At 39.3% G+C, this 17,472-nt stretch overlaps 1 protein-coding gene across 1 annotated transcript in view; it reads right to left on the bottom strand.

The window, feature by feature from the left end:
• pknox2 (pbx/knotted 1 homeobox 2) overlaps window positions 1–17,472 on the bottom strand; it is a 121,120-nt gene that overhangs the window by 72,630 nt on the left and 31,018 nt on the right. The window lies entirely within an intron of this gene.

The following is a 17,472-nucleotide window of genomic DNA, read 5'->3' as shown; positions in this document are numbered from 1 at the left end:
CTCTGATACCAGTGGTATCAAAAGCTTTTTTTTAGATCTACAAAAACTCCCACTGCATACTGTTATTTTATCTACACCGTTAGTAATTTGTTGTGTTGGCGCCAAATATGTCGTTCTGTTTTTCTGAATCCATACTGACTGTCAGTCTACAATTTGTGCTTCTCAATGAATTTGTCTAGTCTTTCAGTATCTTGGAGAATTAGGAAAGTAAAGAAACAGGCCTGTACTTTGAAAAGTGGTGTCTATCCCCAGTTTTATATAATATTTCCGTTGCAATTTTCATTTTGCTTGGAAATTTACCAGTTCGAAAGGACAACTTACAGATGTGAGTTAGATGACTTTCTTGACTATTGTCATATCAACTTCATTCCAGTCAGTAGAATCTTTGTTCTTCCATTTGCTTAAAATGTCCATGATTTCCTTTTCTTCTACTGCTCTAAGAAAAATTGAACTCAGATTTCTATCCCCATAATCATCATCAGTTCCCTCTTTGGTTGTTTCTGGGTCACTGATTTTTTCTGCCAATTTTGGTCCCACACTTACAAAGAATTTATTAAAACCACGAATCACATATTATTTATTGTTCGTTATTAATAAAATATTGAGGGTAATTTGAATTCATAGATCAGTTTCTAATAATGCTGTTTAACACACTCCATATGGCTTTGATGTTATTTTTGTTATTCTCTAATAATTTTTTATAGTATTCCTTCTTACATTTTTTTTTGTATTTTTTATATTTATTTTCTGACTCTATAGATCTATACATTATGAATTCTCTATATAGTGTTTTTTGTTTTTTTGTTTTTTTTCTTTTTGCAGGCATTTTGTAGTCCCTTTGTGATCCATGGACTATCTGCATATTTTTGTTTTCTACTGTATTGTTTTATTGGACAATCTATATCTTCTTATTCATATACTATTTTCCACTTTCATGTTAGTAATTCATTTTTGAATGCATTAATGGGTTTCTCTGTGCTCACTCTATATTTAAAGTCACTGGCTTCCTATAATTACAGTCATAGACTACAAAAACTGTTAAGTGGTCACTGATGTCATTTAATAATAGCCCACTCACTGTATTGTCTTCCATAATGTTTGTGATTATTTTATCTATTAGCATGGCACAGTGTGATATTATTCTGCTAGGTCATGTGATTTTTGGATATAAGCTCATACTATACATTGTATTGATAAACTCTGCTTATTTAGATTTAACAGGTCTATGTTGAAATCCCCACATATGAACACAACTTTTTGAACTGTTTTTGCAAACATTTTTTTCCAACCAATCCTTAAATATTTCAATTTTAGATCCAGGTGCTCTGTATATACAGCTCACAATTACATGTTTCTTTTTTCCCATACAGATGTCTATTGTAATACATTCTAGCAGCTGTTGTCATACTTTCCACCACCTTTTAATTGAAGCTTTTATCTATGTACAAAGCCATACCCCCTCCATTCTTGTTCTTTCTGTTCATATAAGTCAGTTCATATCCATTCAACTCAAAGTCCACACCCTTCTCAGGGCTGACCCAAGTTTCTGATATAGTTATTATATTGAATGGTTTCTTGAATTGATTTAAATGTTCTTTGATGTTTTGGAAGTTGGCACATAGGCTTCTGCTGTTAAAATGGATAATTGCTATTTTGTGATCTGACTTAACCATCATAAACTGATCATCTGTGTAATAACAGTAGTTTTGTTGATATTGTTGGAGAAACGATTTTCTGGATCAGTATCGTTTTCCATATCTTGCAATTTATGTTCTGTATATACAAAAGCCTCCATCTCATTTCTGTAATCCTTGATGTTTGTTGGTCATCCTTATCTCCAGATGGAGATGAATGACTTCTGTCAGGACTTGTCATGGTTACGTAGTGTAATTATTTACTCTGAGTCCATCTGAGTTTCTTCATAACCTTGTTGTGATGTTCTTTTGGCTTCACTGGTATTTGTCCAGTTCCTCCATGTCTCTGATGACCAGCACTTTAGCCTCTTCTGGAGTTCAGTTTAGTTTTATGAAGATTTTGCAGTTTGCTGACCATGTAGATTGGATCTTCCTCTGCTTTTGCAGGAAGCAAGCCTTTCTGGTGATGCCTGCATTCCTTTTTGTCAAATGTTCGTTCAAGTAGACTTCTGATCCCCTCAGCTTTTTTTATTGCCATAGCAGTGCAGTTTTATCATTTCTGTTCACAAACCTTATTATTATGGCCGGTTTATCACTCTTGTTTCTCTGAGGCTGAAGGAAAGCAGTCACCTGTTGCTCCACAGAGTTTGAGTCCAGCTAGCTGAATTCCCTGCCGTTCAACATCATTACCACCCTGGCGTATTCCGCGATTTAGTCTCCAGCTCAGTGTCTATGATGTCATTCATCCACATGTCCCGCTCCAAATCCGCCACCTGGTTCTCCAAAAGGACAATCCTTTTTTCCTTCTCAGTGTTTTGCAGCCTCGGGTCATTGATTTCCTCCACCAAGTCCAAAATTGTTTTCTATTGTAGTCTGACAGTTGCAACCTCCTCCGTCAGAAAGTTGAATAATCCTTTTATATTGACTTCCTCAGAACCCCAACTTGATAGCTTATCCAGCTAGTTAGCTAGTTAGCTTAGCAAGCCACCGGCTCAGCAGTCATCCAAGTCTATCTTCCAAAAAATAAGTGTCGCGCTCCAGGCAGTGGTCAAAGCCAAATATCTCTTTGATAGATAGTCCTAGGTCTGTAATCTAAAATCAGTAGTCAAATGACAAAGCTAATTTTCAAACTATTTTGCATGCACTCTAGAGACAGTCCCTAACTTCAGTTTGTCAGTTTCTGTCTAGGCTGTGCAAGAAAACATGCTTTAATATTCAGTCAGCTTTATCATGCACTGACCAACTAGTGTAAACTGCCTAGTGTAAACCTTTCTGAATATTTGAAAACTGAACTGAAAACTCTACTACCTCCTTTTTTTTTAAGCCTATTTAGCTTATTTGCTTATATTTTGGAAAATCAGCAACATGGTAAGTCATGCTGCTTTGGCTACTAACAGTTCCTGTTCACATTTTACAGACAACAGTCACCTGGATTCAATTGACACTTTTGACGAAAAAGAGTCAGAAACTGATGATTATGAGACAAGATCTAAAGTTATAAGGATCAGCTTTTATATATGATGCCTAAAGAGGTTTGACATTTATCCTGGATGATCCTGCCATCACAGTAATGAGTGGGCTCCACTGATTGTAGCAGTGTGATGTCTGTATTTCCATTTGAGTGAGTTATGATTCTGAGAAGTAGTCGTGTGACATGTTGCATTTAGGTCGCCAAATTTTGGATGATGTTCGTACGTGTCCAGAGAGCATTATCTGTTCATATTCAAATCATTTTTACTCGCTAGGTAACATAAGAAGCTGTCAAATGCTCCCTATATGTAATGCTGTTTAGATATAAACTGTATAACACTGTATGGATGCCTTTTTTACCAATGAGCTCATGTATTTCTGCACATGTAGGTGCAGTAGACCCAGAAGTGAAGCTATCTAGAAAAGAAATCAGGCAGAAGGGAACAAACACAAAATGAAGTGGAGCTGGAGTCGTCTGAAATGCGAAGACCAAATAATGAGGCCAACACCAGTGGTGTTTGCTGCTCTTGGCTGGACGGCCTCTGTTTGTCTTAGTGTCGGGGGGCAAAGAGAGTCGGCAGCCGAATGGAATTCTTGGAAACGCCAAACAAACCCATATTAAATTTCCTCTGAAATGCCATGGGGAGAGGCGTGGAGCATGTGTGGCAGGGGAGGACGGACAGAGAGGTGGACAGCAGAGGTAGAGACATAAGCAAGGGGGGAGCACAATATGGGTGGTGGAGAGAGCTCAAAATAAAAGGGAAAGCGGGAGAGAAAAGGGATACGAAGACGTAGAGGCTTGCAGGCGGTTGGGTGGACACCGGGAAAGACGAGGCGGAAACGGAGAGTGCAAGGTCATGCTGGAGATAGAAGAGAAGCTGTGAGAAGGGAAAAGAGAGTAAGAGTGGCAGTAGTAAAAGAACCTATCAACCAAGCATGAGAAAAATGGTTTACAGGAGCAGAGGGGAAACAGAAGCAAAGAACACAAAGCCACAAAGACGTATACACACTTATTCAAGAGACAAGAATGACTTAATTTAATGAGTTTAAATGGGGGAATAACTCTCTTCACCAGTCACCAAAAACAATACTGCAGGTGCATCAACAGCAACCCCCCTGAGGAAAACGTTTGACAAAGCAGAGCTACAGTCTGTGAGCCAGATCGAGGTCTGCTTCGAGGTACTAACAGTCTCGCATTCTCCCTCTGTGTTCCCCCCACTCTCTCTCTCTCTCTTTGCGCTGAAGGGACATCTGGAGCGCATTAAAGCACTAAGGACATTGGATCTCCCCAGAGCGACTGACTGGATGGGTGGCCCACTGTAGCCCCCTTTCAGCAGCAGGGCCCGGCCCTACCTGATTGATAGAGGGAGCCCCACACGCACACTTAACACTCATACACACTGACAAATCCCATACGGTTAACACACACGTACACCACTGAAACACTGGTGGTACTGCTAACATGGATTAGTATGGACATGTGTACTTCCACCTTTCACTGTGTGTAGTTTGGCCTATCAATCATGTATTCCCACAATGTTCTCCCACATTAAACAGAAGAATTTAGAGCTAACGTTGTAATACAACCAAAGTAATCAATAAACACAAACTGTGCACCTTGTGTAGCTTGGTTTTAATGGAAGTAACAACTCCTGACATATGGAAGTAATATAGAGGAACAAGAGTACAACTCTGAACTTCATTGACAACATGCAATTTCTTTGATGACTAAAAATTTTCAAAGCATTCCTCAACACCCTATTCACAGAAATAAAGACTTTTTCATTAAAACACAGCATAGATGTTTCTATAAGACTTTTTTATCCCCAGATGCTCCCCAATGCAATGAGAAAACACAAACTTTTTCAAAGGAGGAAAGTTCAAAGCACCTCCTCATTTCCAGTAAATTGCTTTGCCTGATTTGCCATTTCAAATAAATTGCAGTGTTGGCCAAAATTTGCAATTCACAGGAAGTCGTCCCCTCAGTCACACAGAAGAGGTTAATCCATATTTCACGTTTGAATATAAGATGGAAGCGGAGAAAAGGGAAGGGAAGGGGAGATAGGTAACTCCTTGCCAGGAGATGAGGAGCGGGAGGGGAGGGGTAGCAGGAGAAGCTGTGGGAGTGGAGAAAAGGCGAGAGAATGGGAAGAAACAGGCGTCATTTAGAGTAAATGGCATCCAAAAACCCTCTCCAATTATCTTTGCCTACCATGCCAGTGAGACTGACTTAATTAAAATGACTTGAGAGGGAGGGGAGAGAGGAAGGAGCTGCCAGTGATTGAGGGGGCAGGCAGGCGACATATCTGCACCGAAACACAAAGCTCAGGCATCGCGCGGGCTGTCGACCACTCTCCCTTTTCAATTCCCGACTTCAAAAGAGAATAAAGAAATAATAATAAAAAAGAGAGGGGGCTCTCACCATTCGCAGCCATGTAATTGCACTATTTAAATCCTACATTTTTTATCATTGTTAGAATATTCGTTGGGGGGAAAGAAGGATGTATAAAAATGGATAATAAAACTGCTTTTTTTTGTTCTTGTCCGACTCCCTCCCTCCTATAATCCTTCTGCCTTTTTACTGAGAAAAACCTCTGACAGTGACCTTTTCACATGAGGTCTGTTTCTATGGAAACAACGTCCAGCCCCTCTGTGTTTGGTGTTTTCCTGTCATCGTGCGGCCAAAACTGGCCCACTTGTGACTAAGAATGCATCACATATAAAGATTTGGCTGTCTGTCTTTTATTTCATCTTTCTACTCGTGCGCATCTAAAGGCCTTGAGGGAAGCAGAGAGCCATCTACCGCTGTAAAGACATGAATGAAGACTAAAATTTACATATTTCATGTTCATGTGGATGTGAAATTATGAAGGCCATTCAACTTTTTTTGATGGTATGATTTTTGTTTTTTGACTTGTGGACCAAGTTGCAACAAAAAGAAGCTTCAAAACATCAAGATGTCACCTGAGACAATCAATTTGCTGATGCATTAGGTATTTTAGAATCATGTTCCCAAAATTAACATGGATTTTAGAGAAGATCCACAACCAGAAATTAGAAGAATATAAAAGATTTGGTTTACTAGCATAGCTGATGTTATGCAAACTACTATTTCAACATTACCTGAGGGTTTTTTGTTTTTTAAAATTTAATGTTAGAATCAAAGTTGGTGTCTCACTTTGGAAATATACTGTAAATATAAAGTATTTTAATTAAGTTTTTATTATGTTTATCTCAACATTTATAGTTTATAGAAATATTAAATTGAATTTTCACATTCCATGCAACACTCCAGTTAGGCTGTTGTGTACTGGTAGTAATTATACTGAGAGCTCAGCCAATCCAATTGAGAGTGAAAAATTCCATATAGTATGATGCTTTTATGCTTTTCAATTGTTTATTCTGTTGTTGTTGTTTTGTTGTTGTTGGGTTTCTTTTTTTTTTTTTTTTTTTTTTTTAAACTTGTCACAGGCTTTTATTTTGAAAACTATCTGCAAATCATTTAAATGTTGTATAGTTGACAACAAAAATGACACTGTTTAGGTTTGAATCTGTCTCTTATGAGAAATTACAATAATTATCTTATAAAAACAAGAGGATTACAAATATCACAGCAGTACAACAATTATCCTAAAATATTACACCACAGTAGATTAAAAAATACCATTAGGCACAATAAGGTTCAGGTGGTGTTAATGGATGTTTCAAATTTGTTTCTCATAGCGACTGCATACATTTGCATCTAAATATGAGCATAGAGGCAATTTAGATGTAAAATGTGTTGCTTTTTCAAATAGTTGTATAACTCGCTGTCCTTAAAAAACACAGTGAATTTAAATTCAGTTTTCACCAACGTATGTGCTGATGTCAATAAAAAAAAAAAGAAGCTCTTCTCCATAAATACACACACATTCCCACTCACACACACACACTCTCCTCTCACACCTTAATCAGCCAATACACAGTAACTGCTCATGTGTCACAGCTAACACCTGTTACTGTGCTTTTGTCTTGCGAGCTTATTGTAATGGACTGTACAGTATTTCTCACTGCACACAACACAAACTCAGGCTGTTTTATCAAACGTGTTTGCACAGAAGGTTTGTGGGCGCTATCATTTGAAGTTTAAGCGTGAGAATACATTGTTTAAGATAATTGCCAGGATTAAGCAACCACTGTATCGATATGCGCTGGTTGGAAAAAACAGTTTGGATATGAATCAAAGTTGAAAAAAACAGCAAGAATCCAAACTTTGAAATGACCTGTTGGTGCATTTGCACAAAAGTTTACATATTGTTAAGTTATTGCAAAACATGACATTTTAGTAAGTAGAAGAAATCATTTTTGCTTTTTAATACACTGTACATACAGTAACTCCTCTGGCTTTCTTTACACTTTGTTTTTTACGTTAGGTTTTTAATAAGTAGTGCATTTGATTAGACACTGTGGAAGAGGTTTGGGGTCTGAAGGTGAAAGAGAGTCTGGCTGTGTGTCTGTGTGTGTGTGTGTGTGTGTGCGCGCGAGACACAGAGAGGAGGGTTGAGTTAGCATGACAACCGCTATTTTGATGGGGCCAAAGCCAAGTATCTCCACATATCCACTTTCCCTCCCCTATTCATCCCCTGTCCTCCCTTCTTTTCCATCTCCAGAGCCCACCCTCTCCTCTCCTCTCCTCTCCTCTCCATCCCCCCGTCTTCTTTCTCATTCTTGCCATTGCTCTCTCTTCTTTCTTCCTAAACTCACGTTCTCCTCTTTTCACTGATCTCCCTTCTCCTCCCCCCTCTTTCCTTTTTCCCCTTTCTCAACGTCTTGCCCTGCTCGGGGAGCTTCACATTCCCTAGTGCTGAGCTTACAGAGTAGTTAGAGAAAAAGAGAGAGAGACAGAATATTAATCATCTCAATGTGGCTTGAATGTGGTTGTTTGTTGGCTTTGGGGGAAAAAAAAAGACACTTTGTGCACTGTTTGGCCATGTCCCATATTATCTTGGGGAAACAGTTAATGCCAATAGTGGCTGAATTGAAAGAGATACAGATAAAATGAGGATCGACTCTGTACCCTTTACCCCCGGTACTCTGCCTCTCACTGGCCAGATTGTTCTCCCTGCTCACACACACACATACTGTACACACATACACAGACAGACACACATCACAGTCTCAGCTCCAGTTGCCAGGGAGACCGCCATACCAGGGCTCTGACCCAGGAGGTTTGGGACTGTTTTTCAACCCCCCCCCACCCCCCCAACCCCCAAAAGCAGGAGAGATGGCAGCTGTAGGACAGCTGTTCCTACCAGGCCCAAGCCTTAAACTACAACCATCGTCCCACCATCAGTGCAGCCTTGACGGCATTTTAGGGGACAAAAACACCCCGCAGCCCAAATGATTAGACACATCTGCCTTACTTACTAGATTCTTCAGGAAAAGTCTGTGGAAAAGAACAGAGAGATTGTGGCAAAGTACAATAAAGACATGACTGAGTTGACTGTATATTTCAGTATGATTTCAGCTCCCAAACTGGACCCATAACTCAAAATGACCATACTTAATGTAATATTATTACTCAGTTGACTGTGGATCTTTAAGACCGTGGTATTAGGACAGATATTTAAGAATTCTTGCATTTTATCATCCATACTGTATTGTGGAGAAGTATTTTGATTGAGACAAATAGACATACAGTAGTTTAAGTCTCACTGTTGAAGTTTATTAGAAGTATTTTACACGTATTCTATTTTCTGCATTATTTATTATTTGTGCTGGCTCAGTTGCGCCTGATGAGCACTACTAAGGCTAAAAGGTCAATTGGGCTATAAGGGCTAATCCTAGCAAATAGGAAGCAGATGATCTTTAAATCTTTATTTTTGAATCAATACCAATCTCTCTTCTTTGTCAAGCTATGGTTTCCAAGGTCAAGAGGGAACTTTCACACTAAATACTTTTTTCTATTAGGCTAACAATATGCTAACTAATAGCAGTTTCTAATAGCAATTTTTGTTTTGCACTGTTTTTTTAAGTTTTTACCTGTTTGATTTTGAATATATATATGTCATAGAATCATCTATATGGTATGGCTTCTACTTCTATAACATCAGTGAATGTATATATGCATTTTCATTATACGATCATTTAATGGCACAACAGTGAAACAACTTCACAAAAGCCACACGAGATTCTCCATCATCTTTACAGTAGTTTTAACATGTAGACTGTAGAATTTTAAAAAAACATCAGACTGCATCATCTTTCCTTCAAATGACAATAGTTTTACCTCTAGTCACTGCCCACAACAGATCTGACCTGGATAATTGGCCTAATTTCCACTGAGTGTCCAGGCAAGCCGTACAATACTTCCTAGTTGTTTATACCACTGAATTTCCCTCGATACCGACTCCATGATTGCTATTTGCATGTTGTCCCCAAAAGAGATAATTACCTCCCATTTGGCCTCACTGTGGAGATGTAGCCCTGCAGAACCCTAAACTTTTGTACCCACTAAGGGCTAGTTAAATTAAAGGACAATTCTGCCATTAAGATGTGATATTCAGATAGACATTTGGTTTGCAGAAGCTTCTATAGTGTTAAACTTACAGCACAGCATGTGCAGGTTACAAAAACATCAGTTTCATGTAGTTTTTGTCAATGGTGCAAAAAGTAAAGAAATGTTTCTCAGTTATGTTATAGTAATAGTTGACATGCATACAACTGTACCCGACTGATTCCACTCCTTGCTCCCATAAACAAACCGCCAGATACTTAACAGCCAGAGAATGAACCCAAGTTGAGGTTGTGGTAGTAGTACACTCGCTTTACAGTATCCATTACCCCACTGACTCCAAAATGCTTTCTGCTCACAGGTGAACACGTTGGTTTATTCAGCGTGTAATAGAATTTGGCAGGCCCCTCATCTACAGGAGCCAAAAAGGCCATTGAACTGAAACCAACGGCAGACAAACCGTGTCAGCTTTAAGATGGCGCGGCAAATTAAAGTATAGGGCAATTGATCTTGCAACTGCACAGCGCACAATGTAACTATATTCCGATGGGGAGGCGAACGATTTCACCAAGATGGATGGCTGCCTTTCAATGCATTTCAAGGGCAGACAGATCAGTACGGGATCATTACTTCTCTGAGGGGTTTGGTTTGGTGGTCCGAATGGAGAACTGTGTCTGCGCTAAAGATTTTGTGGGAAGCAACAAAACATAGTATCTTAAGCACACACACACACACACACTGAAATGATTCTGTTCTGTTATGCATCAAAATTAAAGAAACGTACCAAAACCAATAATAACAATGATAATTCTGAGACAGCTTTTCTTGCAGCACTCTATACACGATGTATATTTTCATAGTAATTAGAGCACAATTTGTCATCAGGCAACAACAGATTTAACTGCTCAAAATTATTTTATTATGTTTGACCCAGTGGGCTTCTGATGGTGTTGGTTGGCCTTCAACTCATATGCAGATTTGCAGTATGTATTATTGCCTTGATCTCATAACGTCCTGTTGTGTACAAATCCACATATTCACATCCATCCACCCATGTTTGCACCCGTCTAAGTCTCTCTCTGTCTAAATGAAGTGTGAAAAATGTGGGAGGACTTGGACTGTACTGTCCACTCAGTTGTAAAATATATAATTTATCTATTTCTGTTACGTTGCCAAAAATGAAATACTTGCTTTGAGAAAGCTACCAAGGGCCTGAGACACATAAAAATAGCTGTATTTCATGTTGAACTGGACAGCCAGAGGAATTATGCACACTTGTAATAAAACGCTTATCAATGTGTATTTTTCACAGTAAATCACTGTACGGTTCTTTCAGTACTATTGTCTTTCTCTATAATTAGGTAGCAGTCTTCTAGAGGAAGAGTAACCTGTTCTTTTTTTTTTCATCAGAGTGCCAGGAAAAGGAGCAGGCTAAGTTAGAATAGTGGTGATTTGGCTCTCCCCCTCCATCTGTTTTGTTTTCCTTCCATCTCCCTCTTTTTGATGAGCTGGGTCTTCAGTCCGCCTTATAAAATCCCATTAGCTCTTAATGAAGTCGGGCTCCTAGCCTCTCGGCCTCACCTCATTTAGCACGATTGTCTGGCGGCCATTAGCATGGAGGCAATTACAGCCGCACGACAAGAGTAATTGGAAATGCCGACAGGGACCCTGAGAAATGGGAATAAATAAATATAAAAAAAAATATTCAAACTAATAAGCTTCCATTCAGATGGCAGGGAGGGAGCCGCATGTGTCTAAGTTAAATCAACATAATTACAATTAGGGTTGGTAGGGTAAAGAGCCTGGGTGAGGGAGAAATGGATATGGATGGATTGGAGGATGATGGTTAAGCATAGAGGTAGTAAGTGTGATGGAGGGAAATGTGGGATCACACAGTGAAGCTAATAATGAAGAGCATAAGCGTGACCCCAAAATCATGTAACAGAGAGGTCAGAAAGAGTGTGCTGGCACGTGCCGGTTTGCCTTCCAATCCTTTTAGATTAAAGGTAGATTTCCCATTCTGTAGCCAAGATAGAGCCTAAAATCATTCCATTACCTCGGAGAATCCCCCTAACCCAAGGCCAGATTTCAGGCCTTAGAATTTGACAAATAATTTGCTAAAGATGGTTTGATATTTACTTGGGCAGAGGAGGCTGAAGGAGTTGGTTCCTGACATTTAAAGCTAGAATTCAAGCTAAAATAAGCATGCTATACCTATAATAAACTCTGCATTTTTCAACATTATGTTTATGAGCAACAACTGCATCACGCTCAATTCCCAAAGTTATAAAGTTCTTATGATTAATATGCACTTCCAGGCGTCTTGATTTAACTAAAATCTCACAAAATGAGCACATAAGCCTGGCAGGGCTAAAATCACAAGTGATGAAACCTGCTTCTCTAACTCAGGAGGAAAGGCAAATGAATTTCTCTCCATGAGCAAGGCTAAATGAGGCCCTAAACACTTTACTGCCAGCATTCCACTAGCATCTAATTTGTAATAACATGCTGTGTTTGTGAGATGAATTCCAGTGATGAATTACAGCAGGTTATATTGTTTTTTTACCCCCACCAAGGAGGTTATGTTTTTGTTCCAGTTGGTTTGTCTATTTGTGTGTTAGTTGGGAGGATATCTCAAAAGTTTTGTTGATTTTTCAAGATTGTTTTTTGTCTGTTTGTTTTGTTGAAAGAATTGTGTTAGATTTGCTGGAAAGTTTTTGGTCCAACATGAGTCTATCCATATTTACCACCCTCATTTCAATTCAACTAGATTTCCCACCATTTTTCTTGCCAAGACCTTTTTCAACACTATCCCTGTCCAGTCTTCACCAAGTTTGTTACCAAGATTGGGATGACCACCCCCTTTTTTATGCAACACCATTTCCTTATAGCTGATTGCAAAATGTCTGGTTGGCATGGGCTATCTGACATAAATTGTAATATAATTGTTAATGGCATTTACCAGACAGGTAGCACTACAATAGTGTTAAAATTAAATGGTTATAACTCAGTTGTCAATAGTCTTACTCACTTGAAATTTGCACCATCCTTCTTTGTTCAAAGTTCTAATTTTTCTAGGATTGTCCATCACTATGTGTAATCCTATATAGATATGGACCGGCAGATTAAAAACTTTTATATATATTATTAAGATGTTGCCTTGGCAGAGGTCTCTGCTCTCTAAGTACTTTCAAGTGTGAATATGAAACCATTAAATAAAGTAGTAAAATATGATCTAGATTGTAAAAACGTGACAAAGATGTAATGAGGTCTGGTGTGCCTCAATAAAAATGCAGTTTAAGAAAACCAGAGACTGAGCCTTTTGAACATGATGTGTGGTACATACATACGATGTAACATTCATAAATGTAGGCTATGACCTACATGTAGTAACTTTTTAAAAGGAACGCTTATAGCTAAACAAGCATGGTTTGACCTGAGAGACCACAGAGTGCGCTGAATCACACTGAATATGTTGTCTTTTGAACTTTTCTTTATGTGCTATTCAACAAATGGCCTATGAAATATATACTATAAGGTTTAGTAAACTTAGAAAAAAAAGAATTGATTACTTTATTATTATTATATTATTATTAAATGGAAAACTCACCACTGCAAGAACTAAAATGGACCACTTGAGAAGTCTGGGAAGCTATAAAATACTGACACAACAGCAGGCTGCAGGCTTGCTGCCAGATTGCCATGGCATCTCTCCTGTTTACCCCGCCCCTTAACCCCCACCGCCCACAACCACGCTTGCCCCCTTTTCCTGCCTCCTAAGCTGAATGACAGGTGGCAGAAACCCGATCAGCACAGGCCTCTATCAAGGAAGCACTCCCATCTGAAACGGGCGCGCTGCCCACTCACCCACCCGAGGGCCACAGCACAGAGGCTTCTGAAGCTGGACGTGATGTTTGTGTGTGTGTGTGTGTGTGTGTGTGTGTGTGTGTGTGTGTGTGTGTGTGTGTGTGTGTGTGTGTGTGTGTGTGTGCATAAATGAGGCAGGGAATGGGGGAGTTGGGCTACAATGGACACAGGGGCACGGGAAGGAGAAGGGGGGGTGAGGGGTATAATGGACTTTTTGGCTGAAGAACCAAGTGGCAGAGCTGGCACCGGGTGTCCAGGGCTCAAACGGGAAACGGGAGGCTGGCTCCCATAATAGTCAGAGAGAGCGTCCCAGAGGATCGTCCACAATAGCAGGGCAAGCGGCTGCTGTCAACAATAGCCTCCAAGGTCTCACTGCTTGAACTGAGATGGTCCCACCCTTCAGCACTTCCCTTTTAGTACTGCCACACAGCTAATGCAGGGATTACTATTAGGGACATGTATCTGCAACATGCCTGCATTTTGTCAGTGAAGTCCCGTCACTTGGATTTGCTTTTGAGCTTCAGCTACTGTGCTGCAATATATGACCAATTAGTGAAGGGATATATAGTAGAGGGCGTCGGGTTGTTTTAGGGAGAGATTAGATGAGAACTTTTTGAAGAAAACTCACAAGAATTCTCACAAGTTTCTTAAATGAAACCAATTTAATTATAAAATCTTCACTTTTATTTAAGTAAAATCACAAATATTGCCAATAAGATGAAAAAGTTGTTACAAAGAACTTTTGACATACACTTTAGCACTTCATCTAGATGTGTTTGACAGTTACTTCCTGCTCTCACACACCAATTCAGACTTGAAAAGCTATTGGCTAACACAAGAGCAGCGGAGCATCTGCGCGAAATTTGAAATCCACAGAGAGTAACACAGGTCAGTCATTGTGCAACCCACTGTCAAAAAAAGTTTGTTTGTCTAAAATAGCTCTACAAGTAATCTCTCTATGGGTTAGAGTGATTGTGCGTGTGGGGTGGGGATAATGTAAGGGGGGGGGTCCCAAACCAGGAGGAGATTTAATTAGTGAAATCTCATTAAGTCTAACAAAATTAAGCGTAAAACAATCCTTGGTAGGGAGTGGAGGTTGAGGTTTTGGGTTGGGAGAGGGAGGGCAGCAGTGGGGAACACTTAGGGGCTGAGACAACCCAGTATCACAGCAGTTTGTGAAATAGTCACGAAATTTAATCTATAGATTTGTGCACATGGACATGAATATTCCATTTTTTTCCTGACGACTTTCAACTAATATATTTCAGTTGGAAGTATGTCTTGTGCCTGCACCACTTTTCTTTTTTCTATCAGTCGGGACTCGGGAGCACAGAAGCTGTTTTTTCTCATTTGTTATTAATTTTTTAACTATAACCACTACATAACTCAACATTTAATCACAAGATTTTATCCTTGTCTTTATTTCTTTATTTTAATTTTATACGTACAGTCAATGGTCCAATACTTCCTCCAGTCTGCCCGCCAGATTGACGCGGACCATTGACTGTACTGATCAAATTAAAATAAAGAAATAAAAACAAGGATAAAATCTTGTGATTAAATGTAGAATAATGTAGCAGTTATAATTAATGAGAAAAAACAATACAGCTTCTGTGCTCCCGAGTCCCGAATGACACGGAAGATACTTCCAGTTGTAATACTTTTTAGTTTGAAAGTCGTGCTGAGTGTTATGAAAAAAAATTCTGAATCCATGTCCATGTACACAAATCTATACACGCACTGCCGTGATATTGGGTTGGATGAGAAGACATGGAGGCTGGCTGTGCGGTTAGTCTGGCCTGTGTATGAAGACACAAATGGCTTAGTATAACCAGACTGCCATGTGTGTACAGATTGTTCATTGTTCAAGCTCTTATTTTGTCTCCAGGTCCTTCACAATACAAAAGAATTTTATTTTTGTGTGTAATTTTACAACAAAGATTCATTCGGATCTGGAGGCATATTTTCAATAGCCAAAAACTCAACACTTATCATGAAGTGGTTGATGTAATAGACCCAAACAGAAAGAGAACACCGGCGCTGACAGGATCATAATGCTGTTTTTTCCCCTGTAATGATTAAAACGCACACATGCAGGCGAGTCTGCTGCCATCCATTCAGGTATTAGATATATTGACACACAGAGCTGAGACAAAGCAAAACTACCACATCCTACCAGGATAAGACGTGATGTAATTTGGACCCGGCCCTGCTCAGGTTTCTGGTCAAGTCTTGAATACTGCCCATCAAAACCTCTACTGTGCAACTAAAAGTAGCATGGTGCTGGCTTTCCTTAGAAAGCCTTTAAAAGCCTTTGGATTTAAAGAAAATCAGAATCACTTTCAATTCAGCAGGAATGACCACAAGCCTCAAAGTTCTTTCAAATAAATTTGCAATTAGTTGCAAACAGAGAGCAAAGAACATTAAAGTCCTTTGGCTTATTTCAATTTGAACCATGTGGACAGGCAATATTATTCAAATGCTCCAAGACAACAGTTTCCACCTAATTTCTAATATCATTGTCTCTGACATGACTTGGGTGGAGGTGGATATGGGCAACAACAACAAACAATATCATAATTACGGCAAACAAAATGGGGCATGATCTAACTCTTAATCACCATGTGACTGTGTAGTTATAGCAATAATAACTAGGCAGAGTCCTTTAAACCAGTTTATTGTCTCGTAACTGTTTTGTGCAATTAAATGGTTCCAAATAGAGCACATATTGTGACAACATTGTTAGCTATTGTGTTAGCTTCAAAGTCATTACATCAGGCCACACACTGGTAGTTATCACAGCTACAACAACATGAATACTCAGTTATCTTGTCTGAGAATGTTAGAGCTAAGACATATTTTCTACAGCAGCAATTAGTTACCTAAAGCAGTAACATTACGAATAACCAACTAATTAGCGCTGCAACAGCTTAATAATGGTGTGTGTTTTATTAATCTACTTGTCCTTATCTACATACAACATTTTCCACCAAACCCAGCCAGATAATCTAAACCTGCACAAATGGACACTTTACATAAAAGTGGAACACTACATGGTTACCTCACTGTTTAAGTGACTCAGCAGCAACCGCAACCTCTCTGAGTGTTTTTGTGGGGAGTTTGTGGGAATTCAAGTTCCAGTCATGGGCATCCAAAAACATTTGGGGGCTTTAATGACCCTTTCTGTCATGGCAATACAATACAGAACTACTATCCACTCCAAAGCAACACTGCATAGCCAGGCAATTGTTTGAGTATATTGTTGGAAACCAGTATACTGCCCTGCTCTATGTCTCCACATGCCATTAGAAAGGAGCCACTGTCATCTTTTGTTTACCTATACAGTATTTACATTCTTGTGAGATGGCCTTTGGTTCCCATTGCTTCACCATTTCTTGCAAAGACAACATACAAGCAGACATGCAGTATGTTGAGTGTTTGAGGTCCCTTTTCTCATCACCTGGTCTTATTGGCCTTTTATTGAGAATAAAATTGCAACTGTCAGAATCAAAATCAAATCACCCTCATAGAAAAAGCACCCACATCCTCAATTCCCATCAGGTCACATTCATTTTCATCCTGGTCCAAGATGCAAATTGTATGCTTGTTGGAGATTGAGTCATCAATCATTAAAAAGAAAAACAGGGCTATAGATTGAAGTTTCAGCAAGAACTCAGCACAGAAATCAAAATCCTCATTGAGGGGGTTGAAGAAATGTTGAAAACATGCTTAAGTGATTGAAATGATCGTTTGGTTTTGACCAGCTGAAGTGAATTGCAGCAGGGTAATCATTAAGCGTGTACTCAGGCACGCCAACATGTTTATGGCGTGACATTTGATTGTGTGCTCTTAAATTAAATCACATACTGATGCTGGCCTCTGAAGAAACAGATCAGCTATGCCAGACATGTTGTTATTGAGAGTCTATCTCAAAAACAACAGGGCGGTTGTGGCTCAGTAAGTAGAGCAGGTCATCCACTAATCGGAAGATTGGCGGTTTGATCCGCG

This window comes from Thunnus maccoyii, chromosome 13, assembly GCF_910596095.1.
Source record: "Thunnus maccoyii chromosome 13, fThuMac1.1, whole genome shotgun sequence".
In the NCBI taxonomy this organism is placed as follows: domain Eukaryota; kingdom Metazoa; phylum Chordata; class Actinopteri; order Scombriformes; family Scombridae; genus Thunnus; species Thunnus maccoyii.
This window is presented reverse-complemented; position numbering and strand designations above follow the sequence as displayed.